Genomic DNA, 18,507 nt, shown 5'->3' with positions numbered 1-18,507 from the left:
AGTTCTTGAGAATTTTTAAGGAATTCTATAAGGATGATTCCAGCAGCTGGATGGCTCCATTACCATTCCAGACACCTAGAACATGACTACCCAACGACAGAGAGCAAGTCTTTCATCTCACTTCATTGCAACAGACTCTGAGAAGGAAATCAGAGAGAAAATAGCACTTTACAACATTCATGAGAATATATGCTGGATAATGGTCATGCAGAGCCAGCTGTAAAATTAAAAGACAATGAAGAATGTTGGTACTTACCTACCTTTGGAGTGTATCATCCACAAAAACCAGGCCAGATCAGGACTCTCTTCGATTCCAGTGCTCAATTTCAAGGAGTCTCACTTAACAATGTGCTGCTTTCTGAGCCTTACATGATCAACAGCCTATTAGGAGTCTTGATCCGCTTCAGAAAGGGCCTAATTGCCATAACAGCAGAATGTGGAGTACCCCAAGGATCACCCCTTTCACTGACCCTCTTCAACCTAATGATGGCACCTCTAGCCAAATCGCTATCCAACCAAGGCCTTAATCCTTACATCTACGCAGACGATGTCATAATCTACATCCCGTTCAAACATGTTCCAACAGAAATCACAAATGAAATCAAACACAGCCTCCATATCATGAATTCATGGGCGGATGCATTTCAATTAAAACTCAATGCAGAAAAAACACTATCCACCTTATAATCGAAAGAGAAAAACGCCTAGATTTCGACCCAAATCGGGAGATAGACGTTTATCTCACAAAAACGAATAAATCGGTATAATCGAAAGCCGATTTTGGACTTTTTCAACTGCACTCCGTCGTGGATGCGGACAAAGTTGATGGGGGCGTGTCAGAGGTGTGGCGAAGGTGGAACTGGGGCGTGGTTATCGACCGAGGAGAGATGTACGCGTTAGGGCGATAATCGAAAAAATAAAGGCGTTTGTAGCGAACATTTAGGACACTTTTGTTGGACCCCTTTTTCACACGAACAGGTCCCAAAAAAGTGCTCTAAATGACCAGATGACCATCGGAGGGAATCGGGGATGACCTCCCCTGACTCCCCCAGTGGTCACTAACCCCCTCCCACCACAAAAAAATGATGTTTCACAACTTTTTATTTTCACCATCAAATGTCATACCCACCTCCCTGGCAGCAGTTTGCAGGTCCCTGGAGCAGTTGTTAGGGGGTGCAGTGGACTTCAGGCAGGTGGACCCAGGCCCATCCCCCCCTACCTGTTACAATTGTGCTGATTAATGCTTATTAGTCGTCCAACCCCCCCCCCCAAACCCACTGTACCCACATGTAGGTGTCCCCCTTCACCCCTTAGGGCTATAATAATGGTGTAGACTTGTGGGCAGTGGGTTTTGAGGGGGATTTGGGGGGCTCAACACACAAGGGAAGGGTGCTATGCACCTGGGAGCTCTTTTACCTTTTTTTTTGTTTTTGTAAAAGTGCCCCCTAGGGTGCCCGGTTGGTGTCCTGGCATGTGAGGGGGACCAGTGCACTACGAATCCTGGCCCCTCCCATGAACAAATGCCTTGGATTTATTAGTTTTTGAGCTGGGCGCTTTCATTTTCCATTATCGCTGAAAAACAAAAACGCCCAGCTCACAAATTGTCGAATAAAACATGGACATCTATTTTTTGCGAAAATACGGTTCGGTCCGCCCCTTCACGGACCCGTTCTTGGAGATAAACGCCCATGGAGATAGACGTTTTTGTTCGATTATGCCCCTCAATGTCTCATCCTCTCATCACAATACAAAATGAACAAACCCACCACTATAAACACCCCAGACTATACCCATCCTCTCTCAGATAGCCTGAAAATTCTCAGAGTTACAATCAACCGAAATCTCACACTAGAAAGCCAAGCGAAAAATTCAACAAAGAAAATGTTCCATTCAATGTGGAAACTCAAAAGAGTAAAACCTTTCTTCCCAAGGGAAATATTCCGCAGCCTGGTACAATCAATGGTGCTAAGCCACCTAGACTACTGTAATGCAATCTATGCTGGATGCAAAGAACAAATCATTAAGAAGCTCCAAACTGCCCAAAACACCGCAGCCAGACTCATATTTGGAAAAACGAAATACGAAAGCGCCAAACCACTAAGAGAAAAACTACACTGGCTTCCACTCAAAGAACATATTCTGTTCAAAATTTGCACCCTGGTTCATAAAATTATTCACGGCAAGGCCCTGGTCTACATGATAAACCTCATAGATCTACCAACCAGAAACACAGAAAGGTCAGCATGCACATTCCTGAATCTCCACTACCCTAGCTGCAAAAGACTAAAATATAAATCAACATATTATTATTATTATTTATTGCATTTGTACCCCACATTATCCCACCTATTTGCAGGCTCAATGTGGCTTACAGAGTGTTGTTATGACATAGTCATGACAGGATCTTAGATACAAACAGTGATAAGCAGAGATTGGATGAGGAATTAGAGAAGAAGGTGATAGATAGGGTAGTGTTAAAGATGTATTTGGTATCTGGGAGGATTGGTGTGGTGATTTTGTGTCGTTAAGGGTTCTCTTTGTAGGCTTTGTTGAAGAAATGTGTCTTCAAAGATTTGCGAAAGTTACTTAGATCATCCATGGTTTTCAGGGCTGTGGGTAGTGCGTTCCATAGCTGTGTGCTCCTATACGAGAAGGATGTGGCATATGCCTGCTTGTATTTAATTCCTTTACAGCTGGGGAAGTGCAAGTTGAGGAATTTGCGGGCTGATCTTTTGGCGTTTCTAGGAGGTAGGTCCACTAGGTTTAGCATGTATAGCGGGGCATCTGCATGAATAATTTTGTATACGGTTGTGCAGATCTTGAACTCAATACGTTCCTTGAGTGGGAGCCAGTGAAATTTCTCTCTTAAAGGTTTCGCACTTTCATATTTGGTTTTTCCAAATATGAGTCTGGCTGCAGTATTCTGGGCTGTTTGGAGTTTTTTAATAGTCTGTTCTTTACAGCTAGTGTACAATGTGTTACTAACTAACTACTACTACTAACTAACATTTCTAAAGCGCTACTAGGGTTACGCAGCGCTGTACAATTTAAACATAGAAGGACAGTCCCTGCTCAAAGAGCTTACAATCTAAAAGACAAGAGAACAATCTAAAGACAAGTGAACAATCTAGAGGACGAGTGAACAGTTAATCTGATAGGGTGGATAGATTGGGGCATTCTATATTTCTCGAGCGGTTAGGCGCCGAAGGCAGCATTGAAGAGGTGAGTTTTAAGCAGAGATTTGAAGATGGGTAGGGAGGGGGCATGGCGTATGGGTAAAGGAAGATTGTTCCAGGCATAGGGTGAGGCAAGGCAGAATGAGCGGAGCCTGGAGTTGGCAGTGGTGGAGAAGGGTACAGCAGTCCAGATGACTTATTACCATTGACTGTACTAGGGTACGGAAGATGTTTCTCGGGAAGAAAGGTTTTACTCTTTTGAGTTTCCACATTGAGTAGAACATCTTTTTCGTCATATTCTTCACGTGGGTATCGAGTGTGAGGTTTCGATCAATGGTGACTCCAAGCATTTTCAGATTTTCTGAAATAGGAAGAGTGCAGTTTGGTGTAGTTATGGTGGAGTACTTGTTTGTGTTGTATTAAGAAGTGAGTACTAGACATTGAGTTTTTTCTGCATTGAGTTTTAACTGGAATGAATCTGCCCAGGAGTGCATGATTCGGAGGCTTTGGTTGATCTCATGCAACTATGGAATGCACTACCAAAAGTCATAAAAACAATGCATGACTTAACAAACTTCCGAAAATCACTAAAAACCAACCTGTTCAAAAAGGCTTACCACAATGATCCATCCTAAATACCAGACGACGAAACTTATACCAGAACTGGAAAAAACCGAACCCTCTATACTTGATTGCTTAATTTACTCTCTCACTAATGAACTTTAAAGCAATACCACTTTATTTCTCATTCCGGAAATGAACTCTCTATACCTGACTGCTTAAAATACTCTTGTCACTTATGAACTTTAATGCAATACCACTCCGTATTTCTTATTCCAGTAATGGCAATCGCCATTACGGCATAATGTAAGCCACATTGAGCCTGCAAAGAGGTGGTAAAATGTGGGATACAAATGCAACAAATAAATAAATAAAAAATATTCAGCAAATGATTTATTGGTTTGTCATACACTCAGGCTACAGAAATTGCTTGTGATTCCTGTGGTACCATGGCAATGACATCAACCAGGAGACTGTGGAATACAGAATGAGAGTTCACGTCTTTGGTAACAGTCCATCACCTGCAGTAGAAACCTACGGGCTTAGAAGGATAGCCCAAGAGGGAGAAAGAGAATATGGTACAGATGCCAGACATTTCCTTGAGAGACACTTTTATGTAGATGATGATTTAAGGTCCTTAGCTACCAAAGCAGAAGCCACTGACTTGCTAAAGAGAATACAAGCAATGCTGGCAGAGGCCAATCTTAGACTTCATAAAATTGCCTCCAACTGTCCAGAGGTAATGAGAGCATTTCCTGCAGAGGATCATGCCAAAGATTTAAAGGATCTAGATCTAAGAGTAGACACCCCTCCACTGCAGGGAAGCCTTGGGTTATATTGGGATCTGAAGAGAGATGTTTTTACCTTTCAAGTCTCCACCAAGAGAAGCCATATTCACGCAGCGGCATCTTGTTTACAGTCAAGAGTCTGTACGACCCACTGGGGTGTGTGGCTCCAGTCACCATTCAAGGAAGATCACTACTGAGAGAACTTTCCCAAAGTACTGATGAGTGGGATGTTCCATTTCTACCAGAAATGCAACAGTATATAAATACTGAAAATGAATGAAGAAGTGGAAAGATTCTTTGAAGACTCTTGAATAGCTGTACTTCTCACAGGAACTGATTAAAGAAAGAAGCAGAAAAGGGCCCTACTGTCACACTGTTTGCACTGTGAGTCATTTAAACAACACAGGTATATAAGGAAGCCATACTTTCTGTTCTTCTCTGTCCAGAAGTGAGGACTTCCAGTGCAGGCTGAATCTTCCTTGATAAGTTATTTGCTGGGAAATTGTGTTTAAACTTGGGAAAGGTAGATTTACTACTACTACTACTATAAATCACTTCTATAGCGTTACCAGTCGTACGCAGCGCTTTACAATTGAACATGAAGAAGACAGTCCCTGCTCAAAAGAGCTTACAATCTAAATCAGGACAAATAGACAGGACCAAAACGGATAAGGGAATGACAGACAGGAGGACACATAAGGATAAGATAAAAGTTACAAGACAGGAGTCGAAAGCAGCATCAAACAGGTAGGCCTTTAGCCCGGATTTGAAGGCAGCCAGGGATGGAGCTAGACATAATGGCTCAGGAAGCCTTTTCCAGGCATAAGGTGTGGCAAGATAGAAGGAGCGGAGTCTGGAGTTAGCAATGGAGGAGAAGGGTGCAATTAGGAGAGATTTGCCTAGTGAACGGAGTTCTAGGGAAGAAGTGTAGGGAGAGATGAGGGTGGAGAGGTAGTGAGGGGCTGCAGAGTGAATGCACTTATAGGTCAACAAGAGGAGCTTGAATTGTATACAGAAACGGATAGGGAGACAGTGAAGTGATTTCAGGAGAGGGCTGATATGGGCATAACGACTTTGGCGAAATATTAGTCGTGCGGCAGAGTTTTGAACAGATTGAAGAGGAGAGAGATGGCTGAGTGGAAGACCTGAGAGAAGCAAGTTGCAGTAGTCTAAGCGAGAGGTGATGAGAGGGTGGATGAGGGTTCTGATAGCGTGTTCAGAAAGGAAAGGGCGAATTCTGGCAATGTTATAAAGGAAGAAACAACAGGTTTTAGCAATCTGTTGAATATGGGCAGAGAAGGAGAGGGAGGAGTTGAAGATGACCCCAAGGTTGCGAGCGGACGAGACAGGAAGAATGAGCGTGTTGTCGACAGAAATAGAGAATGGGGGAAGGGGAGAGATTGGTTCAGGAGGGAAGATAAGGAGTTCAGTTTTGGACATATTGAGTTTCAGGTAGCGGTGAAACATCCAGGTAGCAATGTAAGAGAGGCAGGCAGATACCTTGGACTGGATTTCTGCCGAGATTACTGGTGTGGAGAGGTAGATCTGGGAGTCATCAGCATAAAGGTGATACTGAAAGCCATGTGATGAGATCAAAGCACCAAGGGAGGAAGTATAGATGGAGAAAAGGAGAGGGCCTAGAACAGATCCTTGAGGTACACCCACTGACAGTGGGATAGAGGAAGAGGAGGAACCACCAGAGTATACACTAAAAGTATGCTGTGAGAGATAAGAAGAGAACCAGGAGAGAGCAGAATTCCGAAATCCAAGTGAGGACAGCGTGTCAAGGAGTAGGCTGTGATCAATAGCATCAAAGGCAGCAGAAAGATCGAGGAGGAGGAGGATAGAATAGAGCCCTGTGGATTTAGCCAGGAATAGATTATTGGAGACTTTAGTAAGTGCTGTTTCAGTTGAATGAAGGGGACAAAAGCCAGATTGGAGTGGATCAAGAATAGGTTGAGAAGAAAGAAAGTCGAGGCAGCGACGGTGAACAGCACGTTCTAGTAACTTGGATAAGAAAGGAAGGAGGGAGATGGGGCGATAGTTGGAAGGAGAGGTAGGATCCAGAGAAGGTTTTTTGAGGGGTGGGGTGACTACGGCATGCTTAAAGGCATCAGGGACAGTCACAGTGGAAAGTGACAGATTGAGGATATGACAGATGAAAGGGGTGACAGCAGGAGAGATAGTGTTAAGTAGATGAGTGGGAATAGGGTCAGAGGAGCAGGTGGTTAGTTTTGAGGCTTGAAGAAGTAAAGTTTCTTCTTCAGTGATTTCGGAAAAGGAAGAAAAGGAGGTAGGGGTAAGAGGGTTGGGAGAGTGGACTAAGGGAAGAAGGGGTGGAGGAGAGCTGGTTGCGAATTCAAGTTTTATCTTGTGAACCTTATCGTGAAAGTAATCAGCCAAAGTCTGGGGAGAAACTGAAGGGGGAGTTGGAGGAGAAGGCGCTTTGAGGAGAGAGTTAAGCGTGGCAAAGAGACGTTTAGGGTTTGAACCAATAGAGTTAGTCAATTGGATTTAGTAATCCTGCTTGGCAAGTTGGAGAGCAGACTGGAAGGAGGTTGTCGCGTCTCTCGCGCTTGCCGCGCTCTCGAGGACCTTGGCATACCTTCAGGCTTCTTCCCCGGGAGCGCGGGGTTTGTGAGTCCATAGGCCACTACCGTGGAGCGGCAGTGGCAGGCAAAATCACCTTCCAGGTAGAGAGGAAACAAGACTGGACCGGAACTCCGGACTGGAGTGCTACACCGGAACACTCGGAACTGGAACGCACCGGACGGGTGCGCACTGGAGTGGGGCCCGCTGGACTGGACACACTGGAGTGGCCCCACTGGACTGGAACATACAGGAGTGAAACCCGCTGGACTGGAACACACTGGAGCGGAACCCGCGGAACTGGAACACCCTGGACCTAGGCTTCACCTACACTTGACTGCCTTTCCCCGAGGGTTGAGCCCTAAGGTTCTGGCAGCCGGTAGGACTTACAGGAACAGCAGGAATGAAGATCCAGGAGTGCCCCCTGGCACCTAGGCGAAGGCAAGGCAGACAAGCAGGGACTGTTCGGGTTCTGGCAGTCGGCAGGATTCAACACAATGACTAGTAAACTGTACTCAGGCTAATAGGAACGCTATACCCAGGCAAACCAGTCATACACGGGAACATACACAGAGCAAACTCAGGAGACTTGGAAGGCTATACACCAGCTAACAACTAAGCTGTGCCCAAGCTAACAAGTCATGCACTGGAAACAAACGCAGAACACTAGCAAAGCTTTACACAGGCTACAAGCCAGACGGTGCCTAAGCTGGCTAGTCTGTCACTAGGAACCAACACAGAGAACTAGCAGAGCTATGCACAGGCTACAAGCCAGACGGTGCCTAAGCTGGCTAGTCTGCACCAGGAACAAACACAGAGAACTAGCAGAGCTATGCACAGGCTACAAGCCAGACGGTGCCTAAGCTGGCTAGTCTAACACTAGGAACAAACACAGTCTTGGGATAGTGGCTAGCAAGGGAGGCTAGTCTAACACTAGGAACAAACACAGTCTTGGGATAGTGGCTAGCAAGGGAGGCTAGTCTAACACTAGGAACAAACACAGTCTTGGGATAGTGGCTAGCAAGGGCGGCTAGTCTAACACTAGGAACAAACGCAGAGAACTAGCAGAGCTATGCACAGGCTACAAGCCAGACGGTGCCTAAGCTAACTAGTCATGCTCTGGAAACAAACACAGAGAACTAGCAGAGCTATGCACAGGCTACAAGCCACACGGTGCCTAAGCTAGCTAGTCATGCACTGGAAACAAACACAGAGAACTAGCAGAGCTATGCACAGGCTACAAGCCAGACGGTGCCTAAGCTAGCTAGTCTAACCAAACATAGAAACTCACAAAGAGCAAACACTGAAACTGTGTACAGAGCACTCTATACACCAGGACCTTTAGATGAGATGCAAAGGCCAGGACTGTAGTCTTCAAGTGATTAATAAAGCCCTTCCACACCAGAGCCACAGCTGCAGCAATCACCTTGCAACCAAACAGAGGCTTGACACACAGAGCAGTCATCCCATAGGAAGGAACAGCGGGAGCCATCTTGGATACTGGCAAAGAGGAAGAGGCGGCAGCCATCTTGGAAGAGGCATAGCCCACACAGGTGAGGTTCAGTAGGGCAATCAGCACACAGAGCCAGAGGGAACCTAAGACAGACACAGACACAGAGACAAGCAGAAGCCAGCACAGACACTGACTCCCAGAAACAGGGTAAGTCTGAGGGTTGTCACGGCTACGGACGGGACAGAGGTCATCAAGAACTTGAAGTGTATGAAGTCAGCATGGGCACAAGATTTAAGCCAGAGGCGTTCAGCAGAGCGGGCACAAGAGCATAGGTGACGGATTGTAGGGGTCAGCCAAAGTTGAGGTTTGGTACGTTTAACAGGACGAGACATGGGAGGAGCGAGAGTGTCCAGAGCAGATACAGAATAGTATTATAGGAAGAGACAGCCTCATTGACGGACTTGGTTGACATAGCAGTAGAGAAGAGATTTGAGATGTTGGAGGACAGGGTAGAAGGGTTAATAGCCTGCAGATTCCTAAATGTGTTGGTTAGAATAGGACGGGACTGGGGAGGAGGGTGTTGAAGTGTGAAAGTTATAAGATGATGGTCAGAAAGGGGGAGAGTTGAGGCAAGGAAATTGAATGGTGAGCAGTTGGAGAAGAGTACGAGATCAAGACAGTGGCCATTCTGGTGAGTGGGGGCGGTGGAGCACAGTTGAAGATTGAAGGGGGATGTCAAGGCAAGGAATTGGGAAGCAGAAGAATTAGAGGACTCATCAGCGTGGATGTTGAAGTCACCAAGAATGAGGGACGGAGTTGAAGGTTCAAGAAAAACAGAGAGCCAGGCATCGAAGTCAGTGAGGAAAGAAGAAAGGGACTTATCGGGGGATCGGTAAATAACTGCAACTCGGAGTGGCAGCGGGTGAATAAGTGGATGGAATGGACTTCAAAGGATGAGAAGGAGTGAGACTGAGGTATGAGAAGGGGCTGAAATCTGCAAGAGGGTGAAAGTAGGAACCCAACACCGCCTCCGCGGCCAACCGGGCAAGGAATGTGGGAAAAGAGGTAGCCTCCATGGCATAGGGCAGCGACTGAGGTAGAGTCATCAGGTGGGAGCCAGGTTTCAGTTAGGGCAAGGAGTTGGAGAGAACGGGAGATGAAGAGGTCATGGGTAAAGGAGAGTTTGTTGCAGACAGATTGGGCATTACTACTACTACTATTTAGCATTTCTATAGCGCTACAAGGCATACGCAGCGCTGCACAAACGAGAAGGGGAGGGAAGAGGGGAAGAGGAGGGGAATAGAAATGAGGTTGGAGACATTCCGGAGTGGTCTGTATAGATAGGATGAGGATTGGTATGGGGGACACAGATTGGGATTGATGTCCCCTGCGGATAGCAGGAGAAGGAGTACGAGAATACGAAGAAGGGTAGGGGAGGTAGGGTGACGAAGGCAACGAAGGCAGGATGTGCATAGGAGGAATGGAGATGGGTCTACAGCAGGAAGGAAATGTTGAAGGTTGAAGGCTAAGGAGAAGGAAGGGGAAAGGAGAGAAGGTGAGGTGATGAGGGTAAAGGGAGTGTAAAGTGTAGCAGCAGTGTAAAGTGTTTTTGGGTTAAGAAGTAGGTTGGGAAGGGACAGCATCAGGAAGAGTTAAATAAGTTATCTCAGTGTCTTTATTTTTTTAAGTTACTCTACTTAATTAGCAAAGGCAGTTTAAGGAATTGGGGCTTTCTTTGTTTGTTTAGCATTCAAAGTCTCTATCACAGTTCCAAAGGCTAGCAGTTAAGAGACTATTCTAGAGTTTACCATAGCATAGAGCAGAAATGATAGTCACAGGAAACCCCAGTTTATAAATTTAACTTTAGTTTTGCAGCACAGCTTATCCAAATAAGGAATACAGAACTGATAGTCACATGAAACTCCAGTTTAGAGAATTAAATGTAGATTTGCAGCACAACTTAGTTTCCATATTATAAAACCCTTTTCTATATAGCTTCAAAACTTGAACTTCCTGCTACAGCATACAACATTAACAGCCTTTAGAAGGCATAGCAGGACTTAGTTTAATCTTCATTCCTGACAACCCTTAGTACAACTCTTCATTTATAGTCAGTTATTCTAATTAGGATAATAACAGAGGAGTCCTCTGACAATTACATTTCATTACTTTCTAAGAAGAAAACACTAAATAAATCACAGAATATACCATATAAGCTAAAGGCTTTTTTTTTTAAAATATTAGACTAATATCCTTAGTACCTTAGCAAGTTTTAAATTATTAAAAAACTCAATAATACTAATATGGAGACAGCAGTCTGGCAGCTGGTGAGAGTTTACATGTGTGTGCCCGATGCAAAGAGCTCCTAGCTCCTAGCTCTTAGAGAACAAGTCCATTCTCTTGAGGCCAGAGTAGCAGAATAAGAGGAGCAGAGGGAGACAGAGAGGTACATAGAGAAGACCTACAGGGACATTGTAGAGAACTCCCATCTCTATTCTGGCAGCCCCTGTGCTGCCTTGGAGGAGGGAGGTCTCCTAAAAGGTCAGCACCATCCTGGTGAAGTAGAAAGTACTCTTGTAGCCAGGACCTGCCCACTAGGGGATGCACTATCCTCTCACACTGAGGATATGTCTCCAAGAACTTCTTCCCAGGTGGGAAGGGTTATGACAGCTGTTGTAGTAGTAGTAGTAGTCATAGGCGCCCCGTATAAGAGGCTTGGGGAGGCTAAGCCTCCCCAGCCCAACTGTGACCTTCTTCGCCTGCTGCCCCCACCCCGCGACGAGCTGCAGGCTTCCCCGCTCCCCAGGTCGTCCATCCCGTCTGTCCTCAGCTCCCCCCTAGCCCTCGTTTGCTTCCTGCCACTGCCCTACCTTTAAATATTGTATTTTTCTTCCAGTCGCGGCGCCATTATTAAAAGCAGAAGCAGGCTCGGCTCCAGCCTTCCCTCGCATGGCTTGGCCCTCTTCTGACGTATTTCCTGTTTGCGCAAAGGCGGAGCCATGCGAAGGAAGGCTGGAGCCGAACCTGCTTCTACTTTTAATAATGGCGCCGCGACTGGAAGAAAAATGCAATATTTAAAGGTAGGGCAGCGGCAGGAAGCAAACGATGGCTAGGGGGGAGCTGAGGGCAGACGGGTTGGACGAGCGGGGGATCGGGAATTGGGGGGGGCTGGAAGTTAACATTGCTGGATGGAGGGGAGGGCAGGGGGGAGAGGAGGGTTGCTGGACATGGGAGGATGGAGGGGAGGGCAGGGGAGAGAAGAGTTATTGGCTCGACATGGGTGGATGGAGGGAAGGGCAGGGGAGAGGAGAGTTGCTGGCTGGACAAGGGTGGATGGAGGGGAGGGGAGAGGAAGGTTGCTGGACATAGGTGGATGGAGGGGAGGGCAGGGGGGAGAGGAGGGTTGCTGGACATGGGTGGATGGGAGGGGAGGGCAGTGTTTGGAATATGTCCACTTTGAGAATTAGGTGCTCAACATTAAAAATTTAAATTTATTTACTTATTTATGGCATTTTATCCCACATTAAACATGAATTAGGGTGTTTTGTGGCTCTACATGAGAATTGTGATATTATGATCCCTTGTTTCATATTGTTGACGGTCTGCATTTTCCGTGTGGGTGGTATATTGGTGTATTAGGTTCTGCCCAGTGTAATATTTATGGTACAGTAAGGTTCTGAGTGTGTTTTTGCACATAGTTGTGCATAGTGTTTTGCAGTTGAGCGATTGTGGTTAGTATATGCTTTGAGCAACCACTTTATTCTTTGACATATGATACATATCTAATATCTAAATTTAATAAAAGGTATTATGACTTTTATTTTTTTCTGTGTGTTGTCAGACAATTATGGATTTAAGCCCCACCCCTAACCCCGCCCCCTTTAGCCTCCCCAAACAGTTGGGCCACCGACCGCCTATGGTAGTAGTAGTGATTCAATCATTAGATAGCTGGGTGGTTTAGATGCGAGGATCACCTGGTTACTTGCCAGCATAGTGCAAAGGTGGCGGACCTCACACATCACCTACATAGGGTCTTAGATAATGCTGGGGAGGAACTGGCTGTCTTGGTACATGTGTTTACCAATGACATAGTAAAATGTGGGAGGGAGGTTCAAGAAGCCAAATTTAGGCTCTTCAGTAGAAAGCTGAAGTCTAGAACCTCCAGGGTAGCATTTCCAGAAATGCTCCCCTTTCTATGCACAGGACCCAAGAGGCAGGCAGAGCTCTGAAGTCTCAATGTGTGGTTGAGATGATGGTGCAGGGATGAAGGACTTTGATTTGTTAGGACCTGAGCAAGATTCTGGAAAAGGGGGAGACTGTTCCGAAAGTATGGGCTCCATCTTAACCGGGATGGAATCAGGCTGCTGGCACCAACTTTTTAAAAGGAGACAGAGCAGTTTATAAACTAGAATGAGGGGAAATCTGACAGTCATCCAGGATTGCATGGTTCAGGAAATCCCAGTAGCGAGGTTTCAACAATGCTAAAAGAAAGCCAGGTTTGTTTAAGTAGAGAGCAGGATAAAGGAGCACATTATCCCCATCAACTTCTAAGCAGCTTATAGATGCAAGGAAAAAACACAAGTTGAAATGCTGTATACAAATGCTAGGAGCCTAAAAAATAAGATGGGAGAGTTAGAGCATATAGTACTAAATTATGAGGTATATATAATAGGCATCTCAGAGACTTGGTGGAAAGAGGACAATCAATGGGAAAGTGTGTTAACAGGGTACAAATTGTATCACAATGATAAAGAGGATCAAATTGGTGGGGGGGAGTGCACTATATGTTAAAGAAGAAATTGAGCCAAATAAAATAATCATTTCAAATGAAACAAATATCAGCATGGAATCATTATGGATAGAAATTCTATGTGTGAAGGGAAGGAATATTAATGTAGTGCTGTATTATCATCCGCTGGGACAGAACAAACAGACAGATTAATAAATGTTTGCAGAAATTAGGAAAGCTGGCAAATTGGGCAGCATTATAATAATGGGCGATTTTAATTACCAAAATGTATACAATCAGTTTTCTGACAGTGTAAATGCTACAACAGTGAACATCCAAGATAAGCACCACATTGTGGGCATCATTATTTAGCTTCACTGAGTTTATTCTGTATCTATAGAAGGTATTTGTCATTCATAATTATATAACAGAGTGGAGTTTTTTTATGACATGATTGAACAGAGCCTCCTATAATTCTGAAGGCGTTGTCCTCACAAATAGGAGTGACTCTGATATTCACTGGTCTTTTTTCTCCACTTTTCAGATACTGCCATTGATATTTGCTTTGCATGACATCCCTAACGATACAGAATATAAGAGTAGAAAATTGGTTGTGATATTGAGTTCTACTGATTTTTTTTAAAAAGTGATTTTAATTACCCCAATATTGACTGAATAATGTTTCATCAGGGAGCGCCAAAGAAATAAAATTTCTAGATTTAATAAATGACTGCTTCTTGGAGCAATTGGTCCAGGAACTGATAAGAGGTGGAGCCATTTTAGATCTAGGCCTTGGTGGCATGCAGGGCATAGTACAAGAGGTAATGGTGTTGGGTCCCCTCAGAAACAGGGATCATAACATGATCAAGTTTGAGGTACTATCTGGAATGAAGCCACAAAGGAAATCTACTGCAGCTGCATTTAATTTTCAAAAGGGCGGCCATAATAAAATGAGGAAAATGGTTAAACAGAAGCTAAAAGAATTGGCTGCAAACCTTAGGACACTAAATAAGGCATGGATGTTCTTCTAAAATAACATCTTGGAATCCCAGATCATATGCATTCCACGTATTTACAAAGGTGGCAAGAAGAGAAAACAACAGCCAGCATGGTTTAAAGGTAAAGTTAAAGTGGCTATTACAGCCAAAAGAATGTCCTTCAAAGAATGGAAACTGGACCCAATTGAAGAAAATAAGAAGCAACACAAGCAGTGGCAAGTTAGATGCAAAGCATTAATAAAGAAGGATAAAAGAGAATATGAAGAGAAACTTGCTGTAGAGGCTAAAACTCACAGTAACAACTTTTTCAGGTACATCAGAAGCAGAAAGCCTGTGAGGGAATCCGTGGGACTATTAGATCATGAAGGAGCAAAAGGGGTACTCAGGGAGGACAAGGCCATAGCAGAGAAACTGAATTGATTCTTTGCCCTCGTCTCTACGGTATAAGATGTAAAAGATCTACCTGTACCAGAAATGGGGGATAATTTTGAGGAACTGAAAGAAACCTCAGTGAACCTGGAAAATGTACTGAGCCCAACTGACAAATTAAAGAGTAATAAATCACCTGTCCAGATAGCATACATTCAAAGGTACTCAAATCAAGTGTGAAAGTGCTGATCTGGTGTTAGTAATATGCAGCCTGTCATTAAAATCGTCCTTATTACCTGAAGATTAGAGGGTGACCAATGTAACGCTGATTTTTAAAAAGCGTTCCAGGGGTGATATGGGAAATTATAGACCAGTAAGCCTGATGTCAGTGCCGGGCAAAATAGTGAAAACTAGTATAAAGAATAAAATTACGGAACACATAAATAAACATGGGTTCAGCAAAGGGAAGTCTTGCCTCACCAATTTGCTTCCTTTCTTTGAAGGCATGAATAAACATGTGGATAAAGGTGAACTGGTTGTATTAGTGTATCTAGATTTTCAGAAAGCTTTTGACAAAGTTCCTCATGAGAGACTCCTGAGAAAATTAAAGAGTTATGGGATAGGAGGCAATGTTCTGTTGTGGATTAGGAACTGGTTATTGGATAGAAAATAGAGGGTAGAGTTATATGGTCATTTATCTCAATGGAGGAGGGTGAATAGTGGAGCGCTGCAGTGCTATTTAACATATTTATAAATGAGACCCTTGCTATTTAACATATTTATAAACGATATGGAAGTCGGAATGAGTGAGGTCATTAAATTTGCTTTCAAGGTTGTTAAAACACATAGAGACTATGAAAAAGTGTAGGAAGACCTAGGAAGCTGGAAGATTGAACATCCAAATGGCAGACTAAATTTAATGGAGGAGGTATGAGAGAGAAAGACTGGGTGAAGGCTGGAGAGGGGCCATGAGAAAGAGAGACTGACTGGTTGAAGGCTTCGGCGGGGTATATATGAGAGACCCTGCATTGAAAACTGGGGAAGGGGCATGAAAGAGAAATAGGGACCCATGCCATGGTGACAGGTGAAACAAAGGCCCATTCTCATCCAACAGAGGTGGCTTTTCATAAACTTTGACTGTTGGGTGCTGCATATACCATTCAGCATGGCTACTCTGCGTTGGCAAAGAAGACCTCCCGACCATCCACCAAGAGAGTCTCATTTCAACTCCCTACAAAGGAAATTACTTTGAGAGGAGCTTCCAGCCCTCCTCCGGCAGAATGAAATAGAACAGTTCCTCTGCTGGAAAGGGGTCAACGGTTTTATTCAAGATATTTTCTCATACCAAAAAAGATGGGAGGAGTACGTCCAATTCTCGATCTGCAAAACTTAAGTTTCTACTCAAAGAAAATTTTTGCATGGTATCTCTGGGGTTGCTACTTCCCATGATACAACTCAACGATTGGCTTTGCTGTCTAGATCAAAAGGACACATACACGCACACATAGGAGCCAGATCTGTGGGTGCTTGAGCACCCCCAATACAGAACAAGCTCCTTGAATGTGTCCAAGGAGAGGTAATTTCCATTGGGTTGAGCACCCTCAATAATTTTGAAAAGTTGGCTCCTATGCACACACATACCTTATCTCCCTGCACACAGAAAGGTCTTCCGCTTTCGCTGTGGAACTCAGCACTATCAGTACAAGGTCTTACCGCCTGGCTTGGCTTCAGCTCCTTGAGACTTCACAAAGGGTCTGATAATAGCAGCTGCAACACATTGCAGATGGGGCATGCACGTTTTCCTTTGGTTAATCAAGGCAGCCTCCTGAGAGTCAGCAAACACCTCCATTCAGTCCGCCATAAGGCTCCTAGAACTGGTCAATTACCCCAAATCACATCTCCAACCCTAGATAAAAACAGTAGGTATGTTTGACATGCTGGATACTTTTGTACTGGCGGCTGGAGAATGCTGAACAAAGGGCTTTCTCCTTCCCATTTCCTTTCCATGTTATCTCCTAGGTTGGGGGTTGGCTGCAACACATTCTAGTAGATATGGGGGATGAAGGCACACTCTAAGGAGGGTAGCTGCATATTCAGGCCTTGATAGGGAACAGAGGTGTTATAGGGGTGCTATGTCAATGGTACTTACGTCGGGCCCTGAGGCACTCCCACATGCACCGGATTAAGGCCGGGTCTTCCCTCCAGATGCACGGGTACTGGGGTCAGAGAGACTTAAGGCCTCCTTGAAGTCACATACATTATTATTTTTTAAACATGTTTTGCAGTGTTCCTCTCATAGGCTTTGATTGATGGCAACAGGCAGATGGGGGGGTTTGACTGAGGGGATGGGTATGCATTACATGGATACAGGTGCTATGTGAGCCAAGGTGGCGATGGGGCAGAAGGTAGCATGGTGGCCTCTCTATGGAACATGTACACTATTGCTGGAAGGTGGGGATGAGCAGTGGGGTAAAACAGGTATGCCTTTGGGTTTCTCAGTGTACTTTAGGGAGTGGCTGCCAATGTTCCCAACATTTTGTAGGCATGGGCCAGGATGGGGGGGGGGGGGGGAGGGGTGCAGATATGTGCAGCCCCTCATTTTACCTTTGCATGGTTAATGGAGGGGAGGGCATAATTTCTTGTCACTGGATATTCTGTGCATTCTGATTTCAGCAATATATTTTTTTCCTTTCTAATGAAAAAGCAATAACATGTATTGCAACAACAAAGGAACCTCAGTGCATGTGACCATGCCTATGTATGTTGCTTGCACATAAATGGTGCTGTGATCCTTGGGAACAATGTTGCACACTTATTTATTTATTTATTAGGATTTATTTACTGCCTTTTTGAACAAATTCACTCAAGGCGGTGTACAGTAAGAATAGATCAAACATGAGCAATGGGCAATTACAACTGTAAAAATATTCAAGTAACAATACAAAGTATGGCATGGTATACTTAGACCCAATTACCGACGAATATCCTGTTGATCGAATATGGACAAACTTCATCTCCCTTACTGAGGATACAGTCACCCAAAAGATCAACAGATTTACTAAATCACATTGTAAACTGGATGTTTGCCCAGCCATCTAATAAAATCTGCTCCTCAACGTTTCTTAACCGATCTCACCACCTATTTAAACCATATGGAACTTTGGAAGGCTAAGTGCTTTGAAAATATGCCTCATGCATATGTTCCAACATGGTTACTTTCCTGATGATAAAGGTAATATACTACTTACTCCAATCCCCAAAGATCAAAAGAAAACATTAAATGACATAACTAACTATCGTCCAGTTATATCCATCCCTCTTGTAGTCAAATTAATGGAAAGCCTAGTAACTAAGCAACTTAATGATTACTTGAGTAAATTCTCAGTATTACATGTATCCCAATCCGGATTTCGTGCCAATCACAGCACTGAAAGAGTTCTTATAACACTTCTAACTAAATTCAAACAAATTATCGCAGCTGGCAATAACGTTCTACTCCACCAATTCGACATGTCTAGTGTGTTTGACATGGTTAACCATAGTGTTCTATTAAACATCCTTGAATACTTTGGACTAGGTGGAAACGTATTGAATTGGTTCTACAAATTCTTAACTGTAAGATCTTATCAAGTGATATCCAAGTCGACCGTATCCTCACCATGGAGACCTGGATGTGGAGTGCCTCAAGACTCTACTACTACTACTACTACTATTTAGCATTTCTATAGCGCTACAAGGCATACGCAGCGCTGCACAAACATAGAAGAAAGACAGTCCCTGCTCAAAGAGCTTACAATCTAATAGACAAAAAATAAATAAAGAAAGCAAATCAAATCAATTAATG

This window comes from Microcaecilia unicolor, chromosome 4 (genome assembly GCF_901765095.1).
Source record: "Microcaecilia unicolor chromosome 4, aMicUni1.1, whole genome shotgun sequence".
NCBI classification, from domain to species: Eukaryota; Metazoa; Chordata; class Amphibia; order Gymnophiona; family Siphonopidae; genus Microcaecilia; species Microcaecilia unicolor.
This window is presented reverse-complemented; position numbering follows the sequence as displayed.